At 53.6% G+C, this 25,744-nt stretch overlaps 1 protein-coding gene across 4 annotated transcripts in view; it reads right to left on the bottom strand.

The window, feature by feature from the left end:
• HDAC4 (histone deacetylase 4) overlaps window positions 1–25,514 on the bottom strand; it is a 281,717-nt gene extending 256,203 nt beyond the window's left edge. For all 4 annotated transcript variants that reach the window (XM_073217864.1, XM_073217865.1, XM_073217880.1 and 1 more), the window contains exon 1: window positions 25,291–25,514. The gene's annotated coding sequence lies outside the window, so the exon portion shown is untranslated. The remainder of the gene's footprint in view (window positions 1–25,290) is intronic.
• Between the last annotated feature and the right edge of the window lie 230 nt (window positions 25,515–25,744).

Genomic DNA, 25,744 nt, shown 5'->3' with positions numbered 1-25,744 from the left:
TCCCGATATAAGCCTCGAATGACACCACATGAACCATAGACTATTGCTCTTCTGAGTAAACACATAGCACAGGGCACTAAGATCGCCAAATCACAGGAAACGCATTCATGAATACTTCAAATCTGTATCTATACACCGCTAACAGAGGATATGCTTCTGATAAATATCAGACAAATGTTGAACATATTATGACTTGAAATATAACTGCTTTTATGATCACATTCTTTGCTGACATAAAGTAAAAGCCCACATTTGGGAGGGCGAGCCGTAGAGAGCAATCTGTAATTCTGCCTTACAAGCACCTCTAGAAAGACGGGTCCCCCTAGTAATTAGGCAATGTTTATATAAAGACATCTCTTTCTTTATTTCTGTTTCTGCTCGACACAGAATAAATGAAACTAAACGCGTCACTAAGGCTTGAGTGCTGCTACTAGTTCCTTCCCCGAACGTCCTGCATCTAGGATCACCTATACCTCTTTCCTTCCTGCAGCTGCCCTTAAAAATTGTAGTTGACCTAATTTCATAAGCCATAAACCTTCCAAAGAGTAAAAGTCTTAGAAACCAGAAGTCCTTAATAGAACGTTCTTTTAAGAATCTTATTAAGCACCACAAAGAAGTGCAGCAGCGCAAAGAGGACATGAGCTCTCACTCATCACGATGCTCACATCCCATCACCTGGGCCAAGAAGGACCACAGCTCAGTCCACATTCCTCTCCACCTTGGCCTCAGCCTATCAGGGTGGCGGGCGAGCAGCAAGCTGTCCGCTCAAAGAGAGCCAGGAGCGGCAGAGTGGGTGGCAGCCTGCAGCCCCCCAATTTGGGATGAAGACAGCAGACAGCCATTCCCTGAATGGGGAATGAGGTCAGGGTACCCGCCTCACCACTTCTATCGACACTGTACTGGAGATGCTAACCAGGACAACAAGGCAGGAAAAAGGAAGGGCACAGGACTGGAAAGGAAACAGAGTCTGTATTAGTCACAGACAATATACTGTGAAACATACATAGAAAACTCCAAACAGTCTACCAAAAACTATCACAATTCCTATGCAAATTTAACAAGATCGCTGGGTATAAGCTCAATATACAAAAATCTGTATTTCTGCATACCAGGGACAAACAGAAAATAAGCTTTGAGAAAAGATGTCATTTACAATAGTATCCAATATGAGCAAATATCTAGGGCTGAATCTACCAAAAGATGCATAAGAACTTTAGGCACTAACCTGTGAAACACTACAGGTCAAAATCAAAGACCTAAATAAATGGAGGAATATACCACAAGCATAGACTAGACGATCCATGTGGCTAAGGTGTCAATGTTCCCCAAATTAACTGGTGGCCAATACAACCTCAAGCAAAATCCTACCAGAACTTTTTTGAAAATTGACAAGTAAATTTTAAATTTTACATAGAATACAGAGGCCCTACAGTAGCAATCTTGAGGAAAAACAGGCCTGGAGGACTTACACTACTAAATATCAAGATTTATTATAAACCAATGTAATTAAGACATTGGTGTAAGAACAGACAAAACAAGGAACAGAATATTCTAAAGTAAGACCAACACAAATATAGTAATATGATTATAGCAAAGGCTTCACTCCAAATCCATAGGAAAACAGGGTCTTTTCAATAAACAGTGCTCAGGTAAACTGCTGTCTATATGGAGACCAAATGAACCATGACCTGAGCAGTACATTATCATGAAAATTAGTATGAAATGGATCATAGACCTAAAAGGTAAAAGATGAGACAACAAAGCCTAGATTAAAAGACAACAGAGAAAAATATCTGCAGGTAGGCAAAGACTTCTTAAATAGATAAAAAATGCATATACATTTTGAGGCACTGACCATAAAGGCAAGAAAACATTGTACTGCATAAAAATGCAGTTTATCTTCAGTTTATCAGAAGACCCAGAACGGTGAGAAAGCGACCCAGAGAGCAGAAGACAATCCGCCCGACATGCACCCAGGGAAGGGCCAGTATCCGAAATACATGAATGATTCTTAGAGATCACTCACAAAAAGGGAGGCAATCCAAATAAAAAATGGGCAAAAGATACAAACAGGTGTTTTTACAAAAGAGGATCCCAAGTGGTTGATCACCCCAGGAGGAGAGGAAATGCAAACTAAAACCACAGCGGCATATCACCAATGGCTAAGACTTAAAAGCAGAGCAGAACCGAGTGTTAGCAAGGATGTGGAACAACCAGAGCCTCCTGTTGTGCCACGAGGATGTGGCTGACATGGCTCACACGGGAAGCCCTGGGGGGCCGCACCAAGGACGAATGCACACAAACGCCTGGCCCCAGCAAAGCCACTCCTGGGCACAAATCTGACAGGAATGCACACACTGCTTACCAAAGTCATTTATAAGGATGACAGAGCAGCATTATCTGTGACAGCCAAAAATAAGAAACCTCCCATAAGCCCATAAACAGTAGAATGGATAAATAAAATTGTGGTATTGTTGTATCACAGAATAGTACACAGCAATAAGAATAAACCGTATGCAGCAACATAGATGAATACACTGTATGACTCCACTTACATAAAATTTTAAAGCAAGTAAAATGAATCTGTGCTGTTAGAAGTTAACCCACTTGCCCTTGGGAGTGGTAGGGAGAGCCCAGGAAGACAAGGGGCATATGGGTGCTGGTGATGAGCGCTCTGTTTCCCAATGCAAAGAAAACCAGCAAGAGGGTTGCCTTGTGCAAGTTCACCCATCCAAACCTTCTGGCTGGGAGACAGCAACAGATACAAATCAACTACTCAAAGACTATCTTGCATCAGAAAAAGATTCAAAATTATACTTACTTGGCTGATCCATCCAACCAACACTATTTTACTAGACTTTCTGGCCAGTGGATAAAATTTTACATTTCCTGGGACTATATTCTTACAATCAGCCCCCACACAGCAAATACTTGCCAGATCACCCACCTCCCCAACCTCCACCGAAGGAACCCCCCAGAACCAGCACAGTGTTCACGCCCCGCCCGTGAGGAGGCAAGGGCAGGGGGGCCATTCACATGGAGGGGTTACATGGAAACCCCAACAAGACCTGGGTCAGGTCGTCACACAGGAAAGCTATGTATCAGGTAATTTTTTAATTCAAATATTTTCAATTAATTTAATCTGGAATTTAATAAAAATTAATTAAAATTTTAATTTTTATCAAAAAACAAACTCTTGACTGTGTGATTTTTCTGGGTCCTATTTATATGATGAGTTTTATCAACAAGCATTGTTTTCTTTAGTAAAAGATCCTTAATGAAATATGGGCTGTTGCCATGTTATGATAGATGGCCACATAGTAGACTTAAGATTCTTTTCCCCATTGATTTGTTGGGATAGATTTGTATTTTGGCTTCATAAGAGGCTCCACACTTGAAAGTAACAAAACTCCATTTCACTGTGTTCTAACAGGAGTAACACATGAAGCATTTCATTAAATCTGAGTGATGCCAAAGCAGGTTCCACTGAGCAGAGGGCTGTGCAGACTTCTCACACCCAAGCTGGAGGGACCAGGCCATGCCTCGGGAGGCCAGAGGGGGCCAGGTCATTGGGCTCCCCTTCAAACAAACACTTGCACCCGCGTGCGCGCGCACGCGCGCGCACACACACACACACACACACATACACACAGGAACAACTGTCAGGAGAAATGTAGCAACAATTACATTTATGAAAGTGCCTTCCACTCCTCCAGACCCCTTTTCCAGATGTCTGTCTGTTTATAAAGAGCTGTGTTTTAGTTTTAGCATGTATAAACTTCTTGATAAGATAAACTCTCTAGATGAAGGATCCATATGGATAAAACATCCAGATAAAATAGTATTTGTTTCCTTTAGATGCTAAATAAAATAAATTCGGAGGAAAAAATCCCAGCAGGCAGGGGACACAGGGATTTGACTTTTAAGAGTGAGACTCAATGGATCATTTAACATCAAAAGGCCATGAACCATATGAGACAGCCAAAGGCCGGGGTGTCCCAGGCAGATGGCTGCAAGCCCCTAAAAAAAAACACAGGACTTCAGTCAGCACCCTACACAGGCCACGCCCAGGGCAGGTAACAGACACACTGTTAACCTCTCGACAGTGCCACTAGAAACCCAGGCACACCCCTTTACCAACACCGTGCATGGAACCTGCCACCCCCGGCGGTGAGCAGGGAGATGGTTCGGTGAGAGGGGACCCTGTCAGCCAATGATGAATCAGCTCCCATTAATAACACGGAGCCTCTTCCCTTTCCTCCCAACCAGCTTCCACAAGCAGCTGTCAAAGTGCAGTGCAGCCCGGGGTCCCGGGGACCCCGAGACCTTCACAGGGGGTCCGTGAAGCCACAGTCATGGTGATGACACGAAGACGCCATCCGCCATTGTCACCGCCACTCCCTTGCGGCGGGGTCCCCGGAGATGAGCGCTGGAGACGGGTGTGAGCAAGACTCAGCGGCCTTCCGCCAAGCCAGGCCCTGGTGAGACCAGCAAAAATGTAAAATGATGCCTCTCTTCTCACTACTCATTTTGTTTCACAAAATAATTCTTTTCCATAAAAATGGATGTTATCTTATTACTGTGTAATGGGTTTATCTGGTCTTAAATGAGTAAGAATATTTTGGAAATGTCTTCACTAGTTTCTCACACAGTGAGCATCCGTAAATGTAAGCCATTTAAACAACAGCTCTTTGGGGGGCCCACCAATTTCTAAATATAAAGGGGTCCTGCGACCAGAGTTTGGGAACCACTGCCATGCAGACATATTCCCGAGGACATTCTTCCTCGGGAGGGGGGGTTTCACAACTCCGAACATCAGGTGGAAGAAGCCGGCAGAGATGAAGGGACTGAACTGCGAGGACTTCCCGTAACAGTGAAGGCGACGTAGGGGATCAGGGACCCACTGACCCAAAGCAGGGCCCGGCCTGGCGTTTCACACCCGTCACACACCAGTTACCCGTCTAAGTTTCATTCTGTACGTGAGGTGGTCTCATCAAGACAACAGAACAGCTTCTGTTCTGAAGCTGTTAGGAGAATTCAGGATGGACAGAAGTCAAACAAATCTGGGAAACTGGAAACTGCCTCTCCTCCTAGATCTGCAAGGACGGGCTCACTGGCTGCCTGGCCGGCTTCCCTGGCACAGGAGCTGCGTCCCCCTGGAGGGAGGGTGGTGAAGGGCCAGGGGCCCTGGCGGCTAAGGAAAGAGGGACACACAGCCTCCCCCCTCCTTCACTATCTCAAGGCACACTTCCCTCCCCTACCCAGGGGACCATTGAAGGTCCCCACAAAGCCCCTGCCCAATGGCATTACTGGGTTCATGTCCCTCTAACATTGACTTCCTAGTTCCATCTGGGGACAGGGCACAGAGAGAGCCCCAGGACTACCCCACCCTGTCATGTCCACCTCTTTGCCTTCTCTTAGGAACAGTGCCGTTGGCTCCCTGTATCACCAGACAGGCGACCTGGAAGGGCAGGTTCCTGAAAGCAGAATCCTGATACTTCCTGGGGACCGAATGGTTTAAAAGGCACGCACCTGACACTACGATCCCTAACCACAGATTTCCAACAACCATCCAGAGAGAGGAGGGAAAAGCAGTAAACACACAGAAGGGAAATCACAAAGTTCTGGAACCACCAGAACGGGAAGAGAAACCCAACCCCACGGGCACATCAGCCAGGGGCTCTCCCCGCGAGGCAGCCAGTGCTGTTCGGGTGTCATGAGATGCTCCAGTGGTCCTGGCGAGGGTCTCCTCCTGCTCTGTATTTGTACCCAGCCCGGCACCGGGCCGCCAGGGCCAGCACCACCTCACTCAGGCTTGTCCCTTGTCCTGTGTCCAATCCCTGTGTTGTGCTCCATCCTCTTCTCTTAAGGTATCATTTTAAAACCATCCTTAGGATAAATTACAGAGAGCTAAATAAATCATTAGTGCCTCGTGTGAAGTGTGAGCACAATGCAATCTCCTAATCTGATAACTGACAACAGCTGTGGTTTAGGGCCATCACACCCACTGTCCCCCAGGGGGCTTCCTGCAAGGCCACAGACCGAGGGTGACACCGTCCCCCAGGGCATGGGCCAGCGCCAGCACCCCCCTCAGCCCAGGGCAGAGCACTTCCTCAGGGAACCTCGGGCCCCTTCTCGGTGCAGACACCTGCCTCAGCCCGCACCCACCCCGTCTGCGGAGACGGGGTGGCGCCTCGCTGCTGGGCCCCACACAGGTGCGGACTGCACGCACACTCATGCCACGCACTCACTCATATGCAAACCCACACATACACACTCATGAACACATGCACACACTCAGTGGTACACACACTGACAGCACTCACACATGAACACACGCACAGCCAACAACACACGCATACATGCACTCATATACAAACACACTCAATATGCGCAGGGACATACACAGAGGACAAACAGAAACACATATTGGTACACATACACACACACTCCATGCACACTCATACACACACACCCACAGCAAACACATGCTCCCACACGTGCAGCCCAGCATGGAGAGCTTGCTGGCTCAGGTGTGGTCAGGTGAGGTAGGGTGGAGGCCTGGAGCTTTGACCACAGTATTGCCACAGGCACATTGCATCAAGATGGTGAGCTGAGCTCACGCATCCTCCCCTGTCTCCTTAAACAAGCGTCAAGGGAAAAAGCGGGTATAACCCAAAATAGTGAGGGGGGTGCATGCATTCGGAGAGCCCAACAAATGCTCCGTGAGCATCTGGAAGAGGCGGGCTGATGGGAGTTGCGGCAGTGCCCGGGGGGGTGCAAAAGGGACAGGCTGCCCATGAGAGGCATGTGTGCTGAGGGCAGCAGGGGTGCTTCCTGGGCTCCTGCCAGGCTGACAGCCTCCCTGCAGGGCATCCAGCCCAGCCCCAGTCCCTCCCCTTGTGGAGGCAGTGTCGGAGAAGAGGACGTGTGCCTGGCGGTCCCCTGCCCTGGAGTACAGGGGTCGTCACCACAGCCCAGGGCCCTCTCATCCCACGCTGCAGTTCCACTCTACTCCAGCATGTATGTATTCCCGTGGCCTAAAAGCAGGGCTGGCAAATTCTGGGCAACAGTGCTCCATGCCTCCAGCCCCCAGGAGGCACTATCTGGTCACCGCCCCTTGGTGGAACCCTCCAGGCAGCACTCCAGGCTGTCACTGCCCACAGAGAGGCCTGAGAGGCAGGGGGTGCATGCTATGGACCGCCCTGGCCCTAAGCGTGGGTCCACTGCTGCCAGCAATGTGAGCCGGCCCCTGTTGCACACGGCCCGGGTCCCGCCCGTGACCTGTGTCTTCCCAGCCTGCACACTCTGTGTGCAGTGCAGGTGGAGGCGATGAACGCCTACCAGCCCCAGCCCAGACAGAGCCCAGGGCCCAGGTCTACTCTTCTGCCTTCTACTTCATCCGCCTTGGATGCTGACATTTCTGCTCCATCGTGTCCTTAATATAGCCCGAAGGACCAAAGCTGAGTGACAGTTAAAAATAGTAGGTGGGGAGAGGACACATGGGGTTGCTGACCAAAGGCAGGAGCTTCCAGGGACAGGCCGGGGGAGCTCTGAGGATCTGAGGCGTGGCTCACAGGGACAACCAGTCGCGACAGAGCATGACACAGGATTGTGACCGTCACTCCGAGTCAGCCCCCCCTGGATGGGGACCCCCTCCCTGCCCTGCACAGCCAGGCACTCATTCCCACGAGCACCCACAGGCCAAGGACATGGCCAGCCTGCAGGGCCGTGGCCCACCAAGCCTCCCATGGACAGCCTGGGCCTCGCAGCCAGAGACCACAGCAGCCCTGGACGCTAACGATCTCTCTTCCAAATGCCAGCTTATCTCCCTGTCTCTCGTCTTGTCCCTGAAAGGCCTTCGGCATCAGCTACACAAGCCCAGGAAAATGTTGCCACACAGCTCTGCCCTGCCTGTCCCATCAGCACAGGCTACTGGTGGCGGCATGTTCCCGTGCCAACGCCAGGTGACTGGCAGGTCAGGCCATTAGGCCACCAGGCCCCGGCAGTTCTCAGCACCCGGGAGCTCCAGGTCCCAGAGGTCTGGGCCCCTCACTCTCAGGGAACTACGTGCAACGTGTTCAAGAAGTCCCATCAGACCCCTGAACAAATCATCCCGTCCTGCTACTGCACCCAGCCCAAGGTCCCCCTGGCCAGGGACAGGGTCTCCACTGCAGGCAGGTGCCCACACACCTCTAGTCAGGGAAGGTAGCCTCGGGGGCCTGGCCCTGGGTCCCTCTTAGGGACCTCTGGCTCACCAGCCAGGAAGGAACATCTCCTGATAAGTCCTGGGGCCCCACTGGCAGGGTGTGAGCACTGGAGACATACAGTCAGGCTACCTCCAGGGAAAAAGGGAACCTGGTGGCCTTCGCTATGGAGCCAATTAGCAGCAGACACTGCAACCTCCATACTTCTCACAATGGCAGGTCCCCACTCAGCCCACCCATCCTGATACCACAGTCTGTCTTTGCCAGGCCCCACACTTTCTAAACTTCAATCCTGCCTGCCCCTGTATACCCCCTGCACCCCCCGAAAAGCCCCTCTTAGCCCTGTTCCGATACCCACAGGTTAAAGGCTGAGACCTAGGGACACAGAAGGCCAGCTTGGCCTGGTTGGGCCTCTTCTCCACCCAGAACACCCTCCACCACCTCCTTCACCTAGTCCCCCACCCAGCCTTCAGACCCCTCGAAGCCCTGCTGAGCGCCCCCAGGCTGGGTGCTGCTCTTCCCCAGGGCTCCCCTCAGCTGCACAGCCAGTCACCCTCACCACCTGACTGAGCCCTTCTAAGCCTCCAATCAGCAGCTTCACAGGGGTCTCAAAAGAGGGAGGGAAGACTCATGCCCCTGGGCAAAATCCAGCTTCTGCACCAAGGCTATTGGTATAGCCACGTCCCTTTAGGGCCTGCTTGCCGGGCAGCCAGCATGGAAGGGCTTCAGACCAAAGGCTCCAGCCTGGCAGAAGAGCAGGCAGCCGGCAGGATGCAGGCTGGGGACAAGCCACCATCCAGGAACATGACCCACTTCACTGGGCTGGTAGGCCAGATACGCAAAAGGATAGTGGGCGGGGGCGGGGGATGCAGCACAGGCTGAATCGGCAGCCACGAGCCACACCATTTAGGAAAAGACATGATCAGGCTGGGGAGTCTGGGCCCCAGCACTGCGGAGGGCTAATGGTGCAAAGCGCCCAAGCCTCGCGGTGACCGGCCCAGCCGGAACTCTCCAAAGGGCCCCTGTGAGCTGAACACCCACCCGCACGCTACATGTGCCTATGTGACATAGTATATGATTTTACACCATAGCAATGTAACATACAGTACGTTATCTATACTTATCATATGTAATGTAACATGTTTATACACACATGTGTATTTATATTTGCATATATGTATACTTTTCTCATCCCATCTTTTCCTTTGGAGCTGGCAAAGGTTAGAACAATAAGAACCACATAGCTTTAAAAAAATCTAATAGATTAACGTTTAGTGGGTAACAGTTTCAGGTTTGCAAGATTTTCTTCTGGGGTTTGGTTGTGCAACAATGTGAATACACTTCAGGCTACTAAAAACTGTTAAAATGGTAAATTTTATGTTATGTGGGTGTGAAGCTACACCATAGCGACCACAAAGATTTTTTTTAAGCGACACACACACACACACAGAGCCAACGAACTGCCCAAACTATTTATCACGTGGACATTTCCCTCTTCACATGCTGGGGGTCATTCTCCACTCAGCCCTGCAATCCCATTTTAGAAAATAAGGAAAGGCACCAATTAACTTCCCAGTGCCCTGCGACCACTTACTACTAAAGGGGGCTCACCATTTGGCGGCACCTCTGGGATACGACAGGGCAATCGAATGTTCATGCCCCAATAACCTGAGAAAATGACTGGAAATGACTAAAACACGCTCCCACCCCCAGCACACACATCAGGACATTTAAAGTATACTGGGGGTAGCTGAGCTGTCACCCGAACACGTGACTAACACGCACTGTTGTGATGAAGGCAACAGATTCTAGGAATGAAGAGTGAGGGTGCTGCCTGTCTGCACGCCTTTCTCAGTCATTACAATGAAAACCGGCAGCCAGTTGAGCTGTAGTGGGAGACAAATGACTCTCCAGCTTCATTTTAGCATATTCTAAAAATGCAATTTACAACTCAGCAATATTCTTTCTTTTTATGTAGTCACTACGACACAAACATGTCTCTTTGTTATCTCTAACTGCATCTACATGCAAAACACGCTCTAGCTAGGAAAATGTAAGTTCTGGGGAATCGAAACCCATTTATCAAATTTGAAAGAGAAATGAGAAGGAATTAACAGAGAAGATGAAGGTATGTTTTATTCACATGCAAAAAAATGTAAATCAAAGTGGACTTCATTTCCTCACCCCAACCTGGTAAATGACATATGGAACTTGTCCCCAAGTGGTTTCAAATTACCATTTATTTAAGTAACATGACTGTGTGGTGTAAATAAATCCATCTTGGCCCAAATGCAGTGTCATCTATTAAAATGCTAGAGCCAGTATCCCGCACTGGATGACAAGAGGGCTGGTTTCTCAGCGTCAGCACTGGTGACATCACAATCACCTTGGGGTGAGGCCCCGAAGGCCCTGCACAGCATGGCGACTCTCTGGGAAAGGGCATGTCATGAGCCACAACCCCCAGTCCCGTGGACCGCTAAGCCTGGCTCACTGAGCACCACATGCAGCTCCAGTGGCAGCTTGGCCCATAACGTGGACAAAGCGATGTGAAGATCACACCACCCGTGGGTGACAGGCTCTGATCTCACCCGAGGTCCCAGATCTCTGCACGCACGGCAATCAACTACGGTACAGCTACACACCAACAGGAGCTGGTTCCCAAACTAGGCAGGGCATGCACCCACGTAAGAGTAAAATTAGGCATCCTAATTATTAAACTGTCACTGTAAAAGCTGGGAATACCGTGTTTTTTAAATGAATAGAAGAATTAATGGATTTCTTTATTTGCTTGCATTTGTGATATTAAGCCTGTCTTTTATTATCAAGGCAGTCATAAAAACATGCTTCTGCCACATATGCAAATTGAATCATTAGTATTTTTCCCAATTATAATGACTGCTTATTTGTATTGCTGATCTACTCTCCCAATTTAGCTCCCTTAATATTAATGATATTGAAAATGCTTTACTAAAACACACTCAGGCACTATGAGAGAAATCATTTCCCTTAGACGCCTTTCTGATCCTGTAACTGTAGGACCACCGGTGGTGACCTCAATCAGTCACGCAGACACTGGCCAGACCCCTGGAGCCCAGGGCCCTCACCTCTGAGAGTCCACTGGGAGCCAAGCACAGAGGGCCATGGGCAGGGGGCCCCTAGACTCCTCCCCGAGCCCCCATGGCAGGTCCCGGCCAGAAGAGGCCACCCTGCCCCAGCAGTGGGTTATATTTTCCCTAAACCATCAGGTGAATGTCCATTCTGCCTCATGACACATCCGTGCTCCACGAACATTTGTTTGAACACTGTGGCATTTCTCCTAACTGCCTAGCTCGCTAATTTCACTCCCTTGGAGCCAGGCCTCCACCAGCCCCCTCACTGGCTCCAGCCCAGCAGCGCAGGTGGGAGCGGCCACCAGCTTCCTTGAGGCCCCGGCCTCTCACTGCACTGCGCTCCACGGCCTCCCCAGCGGGGAGACCCTACACTGCTCTGAGCCTCATTTCTTCCAGAAAAGGCACCAAGCACACCCTTGTCACCTGCACTTGACTCTGAGGTTTGACAGTTTGTGAGCAAACTTCCCTGTCTGTGAGTCAGGAATCAGAAAGGAAAAGGACACTGGCTGTTGGGAGATTGAGCTGGGCTTAGGGGACAGACCTGATGGAGCAGGGACATGGCCTGGGACCATGGAGTCAGGGCAGGGACAGGGTGGGGGCCAGGGGAAGGGGAGGGACAGGAGCCAGGACAGGAGCTAGGGCTGGGATCAAGCAGGGGCAGGGACAGGAGCTGGGGACCGGGACAGAGGCAGGGACAGAGGCTGCGGGCCAGTTCCTTATCCCCTCAGCCAAAACAGGTGGCTTGGCACCTGGCTTTCCTGAGAACCACGGAGAACCCACAGCAAGTTCACAGCCCTCCACGACGCAGCTGAAGGACTCAAGGAAGAAGAGCTCGCTTTCCAAACCCAACGCGCCGTAAGACTGCCTGCTGATTGATCACGACTTACTCTCTTCTGTTCCCAGGGAAGCAGCGCAGCCAGGACACCGACTCCACAGCCCCCAGGCCCTGCTCCAGCTGCAGAGCTCTCCTGCAGACGCTGGAGAACGGAGGGAAACGGCGGCGGAGTGGAAGGAAGCATGCAGAGGGAGGCCAGGCCCCAGCAGCCTGCAGGGCCTGAGGACAGGCATTCTGACTATGTCTCTGTCACAGAGAAATGTTAAGAGGAAGATTCCCCTGCACCAGAAAGGGGCAGGGAGCAAGGCCTGGAGACGGGTCTGAGTCAACTGAGCAGACACCAGCCGCAGGGCTGCAAAGCCCCGAACTCCTCCCCATTTCTGACCTCTACAATGCCAATCTGTGTTAAAATATGTACACAGACAATATTTCAACATATAACAGCTTAAACAAAACACCCAAGTACATCAGCCATGGACCAAGGATCAGGAAGGCCTGAAGCCACTCATGGCTCCTCCCGAGCACTGGTCCTAAGCAGGTGAGCCAGTCCAAGGGCACCGGGGAACCCAGTATGAGAGCCCGAACACGGACGCTCAGTGCACGAGGCAGAGGGGGTCTGCGGGTAGAGCCTCTGCCCTCCCCTCTCTTCTTGACTCTCAGCACAGGGACCTTGGCTTTACCCCACCAGACTGGTGTGGCCACAGCCCAAGGCCCTGCTGCTGGGGAGGAAGCTCCCTCCTCAGCCCCTTGGGTAAAAGCTTCTACTCCAGGGCTTAGAGAGAAACCCTGAACCTCAGCTTCCCTTGGTCCAAGACCTCCCAAGCCTGTTCACATCATGGTGTGCAAAGAAAATGATCATAGCTCAGTGCACTGGGGTAAGACGCTGGGGGCTACCTGAGGCCCTGAGCAGGACTGCAGAGACTGAAGGAAAGGGACTTCAGTGGGGCGTGGGCACAGGGCAGCAGCAGAGGTCGGGGTGTCTGCCTCAGCCTGGCCCCTCGGAGTTGGAGCTGGAGCCCGGAGCTGGACACGGAAATGCATGGCCACACTCCACCTGTTTTTCTGAAGTCTCAGCTTCCGCCTACAAGGAGACCTGCACCACTACATGGCGGCACAGTCAGCAGCAGGGCCCAGCCTCCGAGACAATACAGGCCTGACTTCTATGGGTCCTGCCCCTGAGGGCTTCTGAAGGGTGACACAGCAGAACTCAGAGGCCCTAAGTATGCCTCACCAGTTACTCAGCACAATGCATGAAGAGGACAAAAGGCAGGGGAAACAAGGGTCAGGATTAGGGACCTCAAAGTTGTGATCATGCATTCTGTCACTACCAAAGGGGCAGGGAGCCATTCAGCCAATACAGTAGAGGCGCTAAGGGTCCCCTGCATTGTCCTGGATGCCTCGAGCAAGCTTCTGATGCAGGCATAAAGGCCCGGGGTGTGAAAGCCCAGGAAACCATGGCAGGTCCCTGTGGCCAGCCCTGAAGACCCTGCAGGTGAGGCAAAGGACCTGATTTTAAATCTCGACAATGGGGAGCTATGAATGTCTGTGCAGGAGCACCCTGACCAGGACAGAAGGAGGCTGAGGCGGGCAGGGCAGGTGTGAAAGACAGGCGACTAGAGGTGGGCTCCTAAGAGGGCTGTGGTCAGGGTAACCAGTCTGTGCAGCCGGACCACCTCAACAGGGTTCAAGGCCACAGGCGCTGGAAGCCCAAATCATGAGAAGGGGGAGCTAGGGGCACGGCTATGAGGAGCAGCAGCCACTGTGGGGGGAACAAAGGCCTGGTCCAACACCTCCTCCTCCAGGTCTCACTGGGGCAAAAAGAGACACCCTCCCAGGAAGGGCTTGGATGCAGATCCCATGGGCGCCTAGGGTAGGTCCAAGGTCTCAGGGACTAGGCGACTCTGGCTGGAGCCCCGTGGGTCACCCGACCCGGTCTGTGCCCTGAAACGCAACATGACACCGGCAGAGGAAGAGCACCTGTGCCGAAGGACATCCCATAGGCACACGGGCTCCACAGGACACCCCACCAGAGTCTGCAGGGGAGGGCGCCTCGCCCAGGGCCAGCGGTGCCTCTGACCGCAGCACGCACACACGACGGTGGCTGCCCGCCTCCCGACAAAGCCCACTTGGCCAAAATTAGAAAGCCGAGTGTCTGCTCTGAGGGGGCAGCATCACGAGGACTGCACCCTGGCAGGGAGGATTTCATGGCCGCCCCACCCGGGCACACCCTGCCGCAGACCGCCTGCCACTCCTGAAGTCAGCCCGACAGCAATCAGGAGAGGCGCTGGGCATTCACATTTCACACACAGCGCCCTCGCCAGGGCTGCGCATCCCAGAACTCGGCCATGTGCTATAACGCAGGAGGAAGAGGAGAGCAATGGCCTGGGCGAGGCTACCAGCTGGAGCAGTTTCTCTGACCACCAGCACCAGTGGGGCTGCAAACAGGGTGACCCACCCAGGCCAAGAGGCCACCTCCAGGCTCAGCCCATGTCCCACACCACCCTGATGCCCAGGAGAGCACCTGCCTCCTACCTCCCCAGGAGGAAGAGCCCCTCGCAGTCAGTGGTGTAGGGGCAGGTCCGAGGTCTGCCCGTCGCTCTTGTTGGGACACCTTCCACACTTGGGAGGATGGCAGGGCCAGCATTCTGGTAGCAGGAACAGCCACTGCCCCTCTCTGAGCATGCACCTGGGCAGGCCTGTGCCCCCAGCTGTCGGGGACATTCCCCTAATTCCGGGTCTGGTCGGTCACTTTGCTCTGACTGGGTGGGAAAGCACAGCAGCCTGGAGACGTGGCTGCACCAGGCTGTGCGCCCAGGCCACTCTCTCAAATGCATCTCTCACCACTCTGCTTTTCCAACCCAGAAGGGCATCCTCAAACAAGGCTAGCACTTCCCACCTAGGGACAGACGGCGTCCCTGCGCACTCTAGCTGGTGCTCAGGAAAGAGAAAGGCACGGGCTCGGGGAGGCTACAGGCCTCAGATGCAAGCCACCCGCCTTGGGCGTTGGCGTTCCCAACATTGGCGGGGTAAGATGGGGACCAAGCCACAGGGGGGCTGAGGACAGACAGTATTTAAGCCACCACTGTGTCTGGCATTAAAGAAACACCACAGGATGCAGCTGGGCAGGGGTCTGTCCCAACCCAAGGGCACGTGAACCTATGGGGGGCAACACATTTCTTCACCTCCTGCCCCGTGGCAGGCCCAGGAGCTGGGCCATCGTTCTCCTTCTCTCACCTGATCCTGACGGAAATGCCAGTGTGCAAGCAAGAAGCCTGGGGTGCAGGGTAGCTGGGTAACCGCTGACACACTGAAGGGTTGTGTGAAGCCCGGACTTTAAAGCCCATCTGTCTGGCCCAAGAGCACATTCCTCCCAACAGGCCCCTTGCCTGCAGGAGGGCTTCCAGAACTGCCAGGCTCGGGCCATGTTTCAGCTGGCACGACTTGCCCTCTCTACCTTCTCAGGATACCCTTGGCAACTGCCCATCTCTGCTCGGGGCAGGAGAGCCGACATGGGTTCAGCCCCTTCCCAGAGCCTCCTCACTTAACTGCATGGCCCTCCGGGGTTGCCTGGGAGCCACATCCTGAGGACAGTGAGAACAAACAGTCCCTGGGGAGCAGCGGCCAGTGGGCCACCCGGCCCCACCACCTGCTCACAGCAGGCTCCATTGTCCCACCCCGACGGCCCCCCAAGAGCATCTGCATCCAGCCCATCAGCCGTGGACGAGAGTGGAGGGGTCCCCCCACAAGCTTCTATCACGTCTGTCCACCTTGCCAACTGGCCAGTTCTGCCCCATGCCCCTGACTTCCAGGACCTGGGGTATACCCAGAAAGGAGACACGGGGAGGCCGGCATCCACTGCCACAGAAGTCCTGGTCAGGGCCACACTTCTGGCCCTTGCTGTGCCCATCTTGTCCTTGTGACCTCCCTAGGGGACTGCCTCGGGGTTCCAGGAGACAAGGTCTGTGGGGCATTCAGTACAGCACTGCACACAGAGGGTTGCCAGGAAAGGCTGCCCTGGACCTGCAAGTGGAGCAGGGGCTGCAGAGAAAAGTGCTCCAACCATGGGGGACACCATCTGCTGGTCCCCTCCTCAGCATCCCCTCTCCCCTTCCTGAACGCAGCAAGTCCCACAAGGGGGAAGCCGACCCCTGTCAGCTTCTGGAAGAGGATGAGTCACTCAGCACAACCCACACCCCTGGCCACGGTGGCTGTTCAGGAGTGGACACATGACCTAAGCCAGACCAAGCACAGTGAATCCAACACTTGCTGGGACAAAAATGCTCTTCCCTGGCAGGCATGAACCAACACGGGTGGAGCCCTGGGAGCAGCTGACACGACTGTCTTAGGTGGGACCGGGAAGCTGACTCCCTAGACAGGGGAAAGAAATGAGTCTGTCGTGATGACACTGAGGGGAAGGGGGCTGGATCAAGCCCTGCCTGAACTCTTCCTTCACCTGCACTTTTCTGGGAAAGCAAGCCAATCAGTTCCTTGCAGCACACAGCACTCTCTGACCCGGCCATGGAGAAATCCTTTCTGATGGAGAGCTATCAGAAATATCTTCCTGCTCAACACTGCGAGCTGCTCATAAAGGATCCCCTTACAGTACCTTTCCTGTAGCACCAGAGGGGATATGATCTGGACTCCTGCCTCCATGCTCCATTCACCACAGGCCACCTGGTCCTACCACACTGTCGCCCATTCCTGCACACACACCCGCAGAGCCACCTGGGCAGAGCTGTGCCAACAGGGCACCAGAGGCACCCAGCCTCTCCCGTCTCCAAGTCCTAGAGAGCGCCGCCCCTTCACAGCTCCACACCTGCAGCCCTTCCACCCAGGCCATGCAGGTTCCCTCAAGCCATTGCTGCCACATGGAGTGGCCTTCTGATGGCAGAAGCAAGAGGAACACATGTCCTTAGGGCTCCCTGCTGGTGCCAACAAAGAAGTGGGAAGAGAAGAGGAAACTGGACTTGCAACATGTGCCCACATCATGCAGGGCAGCAGCCTTTTCTGGAACACCAGGAAGCATGATGGACAGCGAAGACTGGTATGAAATGCCCATCACTCCAGTTCATAGATCATCCACAGGGCCAGGGATCTTGGCACCACAGGCCTAGGGTGACACACCACAGCCAAGGACAAGGCCCAAGGCAGACACTGCCGTGTCCAGGCCCATATGCTGGGCAGCGGATGACCCTGCAGGTAAGTGACACGGACAGCAGCGCCCTCGGAGCCCACGGCATTCCGCGTGCAGTCCAACAGGCAGCTGGGCTTTCAGAACAGGACCTCTGAAAGCTACAGTACCACGAGGGCACACAGACAACCTGCTCCCAGCGGGGACCCAGGTCCTTCGGGGCTGTGCTTTCAGCAGACACAGGCAGATGCCGAGCTGGCGCAGGGCCTCAGGGAGTCCTGCAGTTACGTAAGGGACATGAGGCCCGGTCACCAACACTCCCCTCGCAGACGATTCCCTGCTGAGACCTGCTGCAGAGGGGAGGAGAAGGGCAGAGCTCTAGAGAGGCTCACGGGATCGGCACCGGCTCCCTACTTCCCTCAGCTCCTGTCCTACAGACAGGACACCACAGAGACAAGCAGGGCTGGCCAGGCAACAGGGTCACGACAGAGCCTGAGGCCCCCAACCCAGGTCTGACTCAACACTCACATTCCGTCCTTGACACCCAGGAGCCACGAAGAAAGTCTACAGGTGTGCAAACCCGTCCAGCGGACGGCAGGTAAACCTGTGCTGTAATGACCAGGCAGACTCACAGTCAGCCTGCACCTCACGGAAGCATGCGGGCCACCAGGGGAAAGCGTCGGAGTGGGCGCTCGGGTTCCCCACACGCCTCTTCTCCTCCATCAGCTCCATCCTCTGTTTAATTAGGAGAATCCCGAAAATAACACTTCCTCAAGGTGCAACCCACACCTGGATGACTGCTACACGTTCTGACACGGAAGGACATTCCCACTCGGGGAAGGAGCTGAGATGCAGCTTACCCTAACTCCGCACTGCGCGAGGCCGACTGTCCCATCAGCCCAGGGGTGGGCCAGATGCTCCCCCGCAGTGGCCCGGGGAGGTGCCAGCCAGCCCAGGAATGAGTCAGGGTGCTGCAGGCTGACTGCTGCCCAGCCGACACCAGGGGAATCGCTCGGGCAGCTAGCTCCAAACCGGGCCTGTGAGAGTGAAGGAGAGCCGCCGGCTGCAGGGGAGGTACGTGCGAGGAGACGGGCGTGCTACATGCCCCAGGCGTGCGTCCTTCACCGTGACCCCCAGCTCAGAGAGCCAGCTATTACCACAGCCCTCCTGCTGGCAAAGAGAGGGTCTAAAGCATGGGGACGGAGAACTGGGTGAAATCCTACCTAGATTCAGAGCGGAGGAGGTTTACTCCACTGCTTGCTTCCCCAACGATTAATGACTCGTAAAGGTGCACGAGGGCAGAGAGTGGTTATACTCTCAATGCCCCCTCCTCAGACACATGGCCGGGCCCCGTGGGTCGCCGACCCTGGGGGGAGACTCCACCTCCCCCAGGTAAGGTGGGGACCAGGCTCACCAGAACACCCTACCCTCTCAGCCCTCAGGGGATCGACATCAGTTCTGAGGGGGACAGCCTTGAGCGGCGACCTGGATGACCCACATCCACTGCTGACCTGCTCGGTGCCCCCAGCATGATCTGCAGACCCACTAGGGCCCTGCTTTCTGCCATGATACTCCAAATAAGAGTGCCTGCCAGGAAAGCCCCTGCAGGGGGCAAGCGGGCTCAGAATCAGTTTCTGACTCCTGATGCATAAACCAACAGCTGGCTGGATTAGAGGCTGGCTCAGGTCCCTTCCAGAATGTTCTCCATAATGACATCCACAGAGCTCAGGTCCTGTCAACTACTCTAAGGAGTCCCGGACCTAGACGAGGGCTCTGAAGAAAGGCAGGAAGAAAACTGCGCCTTACTGGCTGACAGCGCGGTCCTCAGGGCCATGGGCTGGGGCTGCCCCGCCGCCCAGGGTGGGCAGCCCTGCCTCCTCGCCCGCAGCCCCCGGTAAGAGCGCCACAGGCAGAGCACACACTCTGGAGAGGCGCAGCTGGACAGTGGGCCGCCTGGGGGCCTCCTGGGCGGTGCCCTGCATGCCTACTTCCTTAACTGCGCTGCCTCAACCAGGTAGACCACGAGAGCCCAGGTACATCACATCTCACAGGAAGCAGAAAGAGCACGGGTTCAGAAGCCTCGATCAAGTACAAGCCGACATGCAGGTAAGAAGGGCAAGGAAGCCCTCCCCGGAGACCGCTCCCAGCCGGCCGGGGTTGTCCAGCTCGGCCCTGCTCACACGCTCTAGCCATGGGCCCTCAGAGCGCAGCCAGTCTCCAGCACCGATGGCCTCCCCACCCTGCTGCAGCCCCATGACCCTGGCTCTAGCTAAAAGGACCCACCCCATTCCTGGTACTCCCACCTCCTGCCTCCCCCTCATCTGGGCCGGGTGCCCCCAGCCTCCCACGGCCTGGTGCACCTGTGCATGTTTACTCCTCTTCCTCCCCGTCCCCACCAACGTCTAGGCTGCCTGCGGGCACAGGCTGGCTCTTCCTGATCGACGTCAGGTCACAGGCCCTGCCCTGCATCTGCCGCTGAGACCCCGCAATGGCGGAGCACTGTTCAATTCCGCCCCCCAGACCTCTCCCCAGGAGCTGAGGTTGGGGCAGGCTTAGGATCCGTAAATTAATAACTGGCCAATTATAACTTTTAGGAAACACTCTCCCGACCGTCACCCCCCACTCCACCCACCAAAGGGAGAGGGGCGGCCACAAAAACTTCCGTTCCACAATCTGAAAAAGACCTGCTCCAGCAAACAGCAGCCGCGAGCCAATGCCGGCCACTCCCAGGGGAACAGCACTCCCACCTGGACGGCCGGCTCAGGCTTCAGGCCCTAAGAACGGATTTACTGCTTCAAGCTCAAACTTCGATCCAACAAGAGCACTTGACTCACAGATGGAACACTTCATCGGCAACAGTAAACTCACAGCCTGACATTCACATCTGTAAACAGAGCTGACTCCAAAATGTTTATAGACACTACCATATTAAGGTATCATATTAAAATCATGAGGTTAAATATGTCATTAATTTCAATTATGAAATAAGCAGGGGGAAAGGCCATTAATAAAAGCAGTGACTGGCTACCTGGAACCCTGGCTGACCGACCACACCCAAGCCCTGCACATGAGCCCCGGCTGCGCACAGCAGCCCTGGCTGCCAGTGGACAGTGGTGTGCTGGAGGCCCTTCTTCCTCTGCCTCACAGAATCCACTTCACTTGTATTTATGGCATCTACTTAAAAGCATGTAATCACCAGAATTGGGACCAAGCAGTTCCCAGATGGAGGCAGGGAGGAAACAGGCCACTGTAGTCAGAGCACAGGCAGAAACCCAGAGGTGCCCTGAGGCCCAAGGACCAGTCCTAGCCAGGCTGTTCCCCCAGGGCCTACACTGTCCACCTCGCTCATTCACTTATGGAGCACCTGCCCTGCCAGTGCCCACAGAGCCCCGGCTGGTGAGAGGTGACACACAACCACCAATGTCACAATAAGCCACTGAAATCACACAAATGGATCCTGCTAGGAATAAGTAAAAAAGGTTGTTAGGCTTACGTTTAACAGGGACCGAAGGGTGAGTATGGGTTGAGGGGCCGGGAAGAGGGAGATGAAGAGAAATAGTTCCAAGATACATGAACAATGTGTGCAAAGGCCCTGGGGCCAAAAGGGGAATTAAAGAGAGCAAGGAAGCAAAGAGGGCAGGGGGCTGAAGCTTTGCAAACAGCACAGGTGCTATCAGAGGAGGCTGGTTAAATAGAGGCTAGGCTCACGAAGGCCTCCCAGGATCCTGAGAACCACAGGAAGCCGTGACGCGTGACTGTTCTGCGTGAGGAACCAAGAACACACAGATCTGCTTTGGGAGAGACCACTGAGGGCCCCATCTGCCGCCTGGCTTGTGCCCGCAGCCACCCAGACCCAGCAGGCTAGCTGCCCTTCAGACGACTTAGGAGTGAGTCATAGAAACAAAGCCCCTAAACTCCTCTAATGCTAAGAGTATTCATCAGCTTCCCAAGAACTTGGTTTTTTCTCCCTTATAAATAAAGGAATTGGGTACTCTTTCCCAATGGAAATACCAGGCTTTTCAAAAAAAAAAGGATTGCTATTAAAAAGTAATACATGCTTAGAACAAAAATTTGTACATTAACCACATACATAAAAAGGCAATGAAAGTCCCTCGCACCCCCATTTCCCTGATACCCGAGAACTATTGCTATCACTTTACAGACCCAAATACTTAAAAAACAGAAGGAATCCTCTAGGTACTGTCCAGGCCCGACTTTCTTAACACATTGCACACTTCTGTGCACAGATATTCCACAGGGCTGAAATGCCAAAACATATTTAATAAGTATCACCGTTATAAATAATATAGCAATAACATCCTGTTCATATCTTGATATCTATGTGCTTATCATATTCTTTCCTAAGAAAAAATATTCCAGTAAGTACAATTGCTGGGACAAGGAGAACGACCATTTAAAGTTTTGACACAACAAACTTCTGGAGAATAATTAAGTAACTATCATTTGCTCTCCAGAGAGAAAGAAGTAATAGCTAACACATTGTGCTTACTCCACGCCAGGCCCTATTCTAAGCCCTTTCCCTATATTAATTTATTTCAATTTCACAAAAACCATGTAAGATAGGAATTATCATCACAACCAATTGGTGTTATCAAACCTAATCTTTACTACGAGAGGCATAAATGAAATTTCTGTACTAATAAAGCTAGGTTTTCTATGTTGGCCACTGTGATTTGCATATATTTACATGCTTTGCTCATCCTGCAGAAGGGATATTCATCCTTTTCTTGCTGGTTTGTAACCAACAAGTCAGTCTTTACATACTGACTATTAAGTTCATACAGGCACAGTATGTTGCGTATTTTTTCTCGTTGGCTCTTAACACTTATGGAGTCTTTTGCCAAAGAGAATTTTCTTTAATTCTCATACTGTTAAATCTTTCAGTATCTTCTCTTTAAGGTTGCTGGCTTGGTGTTACACGGTAGATTAAATCAGTGGTTATATGGAGGGTCACCACGGAGGCACCCTGTGTAGGGCCCTGAACCTTCCTTCTAGGAAGTGAACAGGAGGCATGTCAGAAAAGGCAGCAGGGAGGCCAAAGTGGCTTGTACCCCGAGAGTCCCACCCACCCCTTCTCCTCACTCGCACAAACCCGAGAGAAAAGACTTGTCCTTACGAAGAGAACTCACAGCTCTCTGGTGACATCTCTGCAAAGACACTCTGTAAACATGCATGGCTAAGGTCTGTTAAAATGCAGCATCACTTTTGATGTGGGCTCCTCACCTGACTTGAGCCAGAAGATGCTCTGTCTTTCCCTAAAGTCAAGGCCAAAAGCCATGAGCCCCCTGCACACTACAGCACACATTGACCACCTGAGGCAGAAACAAAACCCCCTCCAAACTTGGTCCCAACAAAGGAGTCAGGGAGAGGCTGCGACCTGCGGGGCAGGCACTCGCCCTCCGGCTAGAAGAGCTGGGCTCAGGCCCAGCTCCTCAAGCGGCAGTGCTAGGGCACACTCCCACCCTTCCCCAGAGGCTGGGCCGGCCCACATCCCCAGCTGCAGGCATGGACTCCGGTCCAGGGACTGAAAACCCGGCCACAGCCTGTCGCCTGCAGCCTCCCAGCACAGCAGTTGTCTCTCATTCCTAGTCTCCCTCGCTCCCTACATCAGGTATTAATCTATTACTCATGGTAGCTTCTGAGCGATGAAAGCCCAGCCGTTTTCAATAGAGAACGGTATGGACGAATTCTACAGGAGTGATGAAATGTTTCTTCTGCTCTGGCAATCAAGACGGCACAAAGTCGCCTTTCCTCTGGTGCCACCCCCAACATCAAAGGATGAGAATTCAAAGCCATTCATGCTGCATTGAAACCTCACAATGAAGCTGGAAAATGGAAGTCGATTACTGGGCATAAATATGCAGTAGTTAAAAGGAAAGAGTTATAACGAAATTAAACTGCAGCAACCCCACAATGTGTGGAAAGTTCCAGAACTGGAGTCCTCCTGGTAAACATCAAGAGGGGCATCTTTATAAAGCAGGTTGCTGACTACTGAAAGTCAAGCTCTGCCACTCCAGTTGCACATGGCCAGGGTACCATGTTGTTCTGTCCAATTTGCTAGAGGAACAGCCCACAAGGCCTCTGAGAGCATGGCATTTGGAGTTTTATTTTGCATGGCTGTGAAGCTGCTCACCACAGAACATTCTCTCTGGCTTAGGGCGGCTGCTTAGGCCACATCTGTCCTTGGTCCCCTCCAGGCCTGCAAGGAGTCCACAGTCATCCCCCCACCACAACTCTTGGGCTTCCCCAGGGGTACACATGCTGCCAGCTCGCCTTGAAGGAGAAAGGACTAACCCTAAAGAGGGCAGTGTTACATGTACTGCTGCGGAAATCCTGCTGCTTTTCTGATGATTACTGCTCTCTTTAGGAGGGCATTTGATCTTTAAAATAAAAGCCCAGAACACAGAATGCAATAGAAGTCTTACAGTATGTCAGGGTGTGTTTTTAAGGCAGGAAAATACATCCCTCCCACACAAATGTGAGTTCTGGGGAAAGATGCCACAGATCCATGGGAGAGTATCTGGGAAAGCTTGGTCAGTCTTAAAAATAGATAATTGAACACAGATTTTAGTATTCTCAAGAGCTACCTGGAAAAAAAAAATGAAATCTCACATATTTTTGATATCCAAAACTCCACTCTGATGAAACTTCTAATAGGGTGGCATTTTGCATTTCCAATTATAATAGAGTAATTGTGTTGCCATAGTTACTGCAAAATTCTGCAATAACTTTTGTTGCTTTGTAATTGCTGGAGGGTATATTTGTGTCCAAGCAGCCGAGTTTTCCTAATTCATCTTCTCTTCCCCTCCAGTCACCCGGCCACCTTTCCTGGCTCCATTCTGAATCGACCACATCCGCTTTCCGGGGACCATCCCCAACATAACACACAGAATTAGCAGAAGCAATTAAAACTCCAGGCACACGGTCATATTACAAAAGGAAGAGTGAAACCAGGCCAAGGTGCATTCCCAGCAGTGTCCCCCAGTCTCACTGGGCAGGCGCTGGGCGAGGGCTGTTTACATGTTTCCTCCCAGGCCTTCCATGCTGAGGCGGTGGTGGGAATAAACAGAAAAGCCTGAGTAGAGAAAAGAGAGGAAGCAAAGTACCTACCGAGTCCCTTTCCTCCCTTACCCAGGGCAAGCGGAGCTGCTCTCAGCAAGCAATTAGGTAGGGCTCTACAGTAATGCAATTAAGATTTAGTTAAGAAACTCATTAGTTTTAAAATAACTTAAGTTTAATTTCTGCAACGCTTTATTTGAAAATTGTGTCACAGCAGGTCAATTTACAACAGGCAATAAAGAAAACACTCCTATCAGCCGCTGCAAGTTATTACAAATTTTTGATGTGCATTAAATGAACACTGGGTTCCACCCCCGGCCTTTCCTACTGACACGCAAGGTCTCGAGCTATCAGTGTCAAATAATTCAACGTTAAATGTAAACAACAGATAACACGCTTATAATTCCATGGTGTGTTTCTGCCACGCCGGGAAACGGCTCACCTCCTCGGAGCAGGACGGGCCACATCCTGGCCTGGGGAGCCCTGCGGGCTACCGCGGGGGTCGCGGGGGCACCCCGTTCTCCGGCTGCGAACCCGGGCACAGCCGGGCCGGCGCACCCACGCCGCGGGGCCGGGGAGGGGTGCTTTTCTGCAAACTCACAGCCAGCACAAAGTTACATAAACGGCGCCCGCCAGCCCGGGCGCCCCCGGCCCACCTGCCGGGCTCGGCCTGGCGGCTTGCGGGCGCCGGCCACCGACCGCCCGGCCCTCCCGGCCCGACCCCGCCGAGCGCCGGGCTGCAGGGGCAGGTCCACGCGGGCTCGCGCTCTGCTCCGGGGAGTCCGCGGCGGGAGCCTCGCGCGGCCTGGCGCTCGGGCCGGGCCGGGGCGCGGACCCGGGTCCACCTGCCGGGCCGGGCGGAGGCGTGGAGGGCGGCGGCGGGCGGGGGGCGGACAATGGCCCGCGGCTGGGCCGGGGCGCGCTTACCGCGGTGGCGGCGGGCACTCTAGCCCCGCGCGGGCGCTCGGAGCCGCATCTCCTCAGCCTGCGCCGCCACCACCGCCGGCGGCGGGCGGGCGCTCGGGCGGCAGCGACAGAAGGGACGCGGCCGCGGCGGAAAGGCCCAGGCTGCTGAGGCGGCGGCGGCGGCAGGCGGGCGCGCGGGCTCGGGCGCGGCGGCAGCGGCGGCGGCGGCGGCGGCGGGGGCGGGGACGGGGCTCCGCGACGGGGGCCCCACAACCTCCCCTCCTCATTCACAAAAAATTGACCCACGTTGAACCATGATGCTGCTCCCCCCTCCAGCTCCGAGCAGGCCGTTCATTGGTCATCCCCTATGCCGGTCAGCCGCCCAGGCCCCGCCCCCTGGCCGGCTGCTCTTCAGCCATTGGCTGACAGAGCCTTGCATCACCTCCCCTCACGGGCCTCTCCCTCCTGCCCGGTT

The sequence above is a fragment of the Manis javanica genome, chromosome 12 (assembly GCF_040802235.1).
Source record: "Manis javanica isolate MJ-LG chromosome 12, MJ_LKY, whole genome shotgun sequence".
NCBI classification, from domain to species: domain Eukaryota; kingdom Metazoa; phylum Chordata; class Mammalia; order Pholidota; family Manidae; genus Manis; species Manis javanica.
This window is presented reverse-complemented; position numbering and strand designations above follow the sequence as displayed.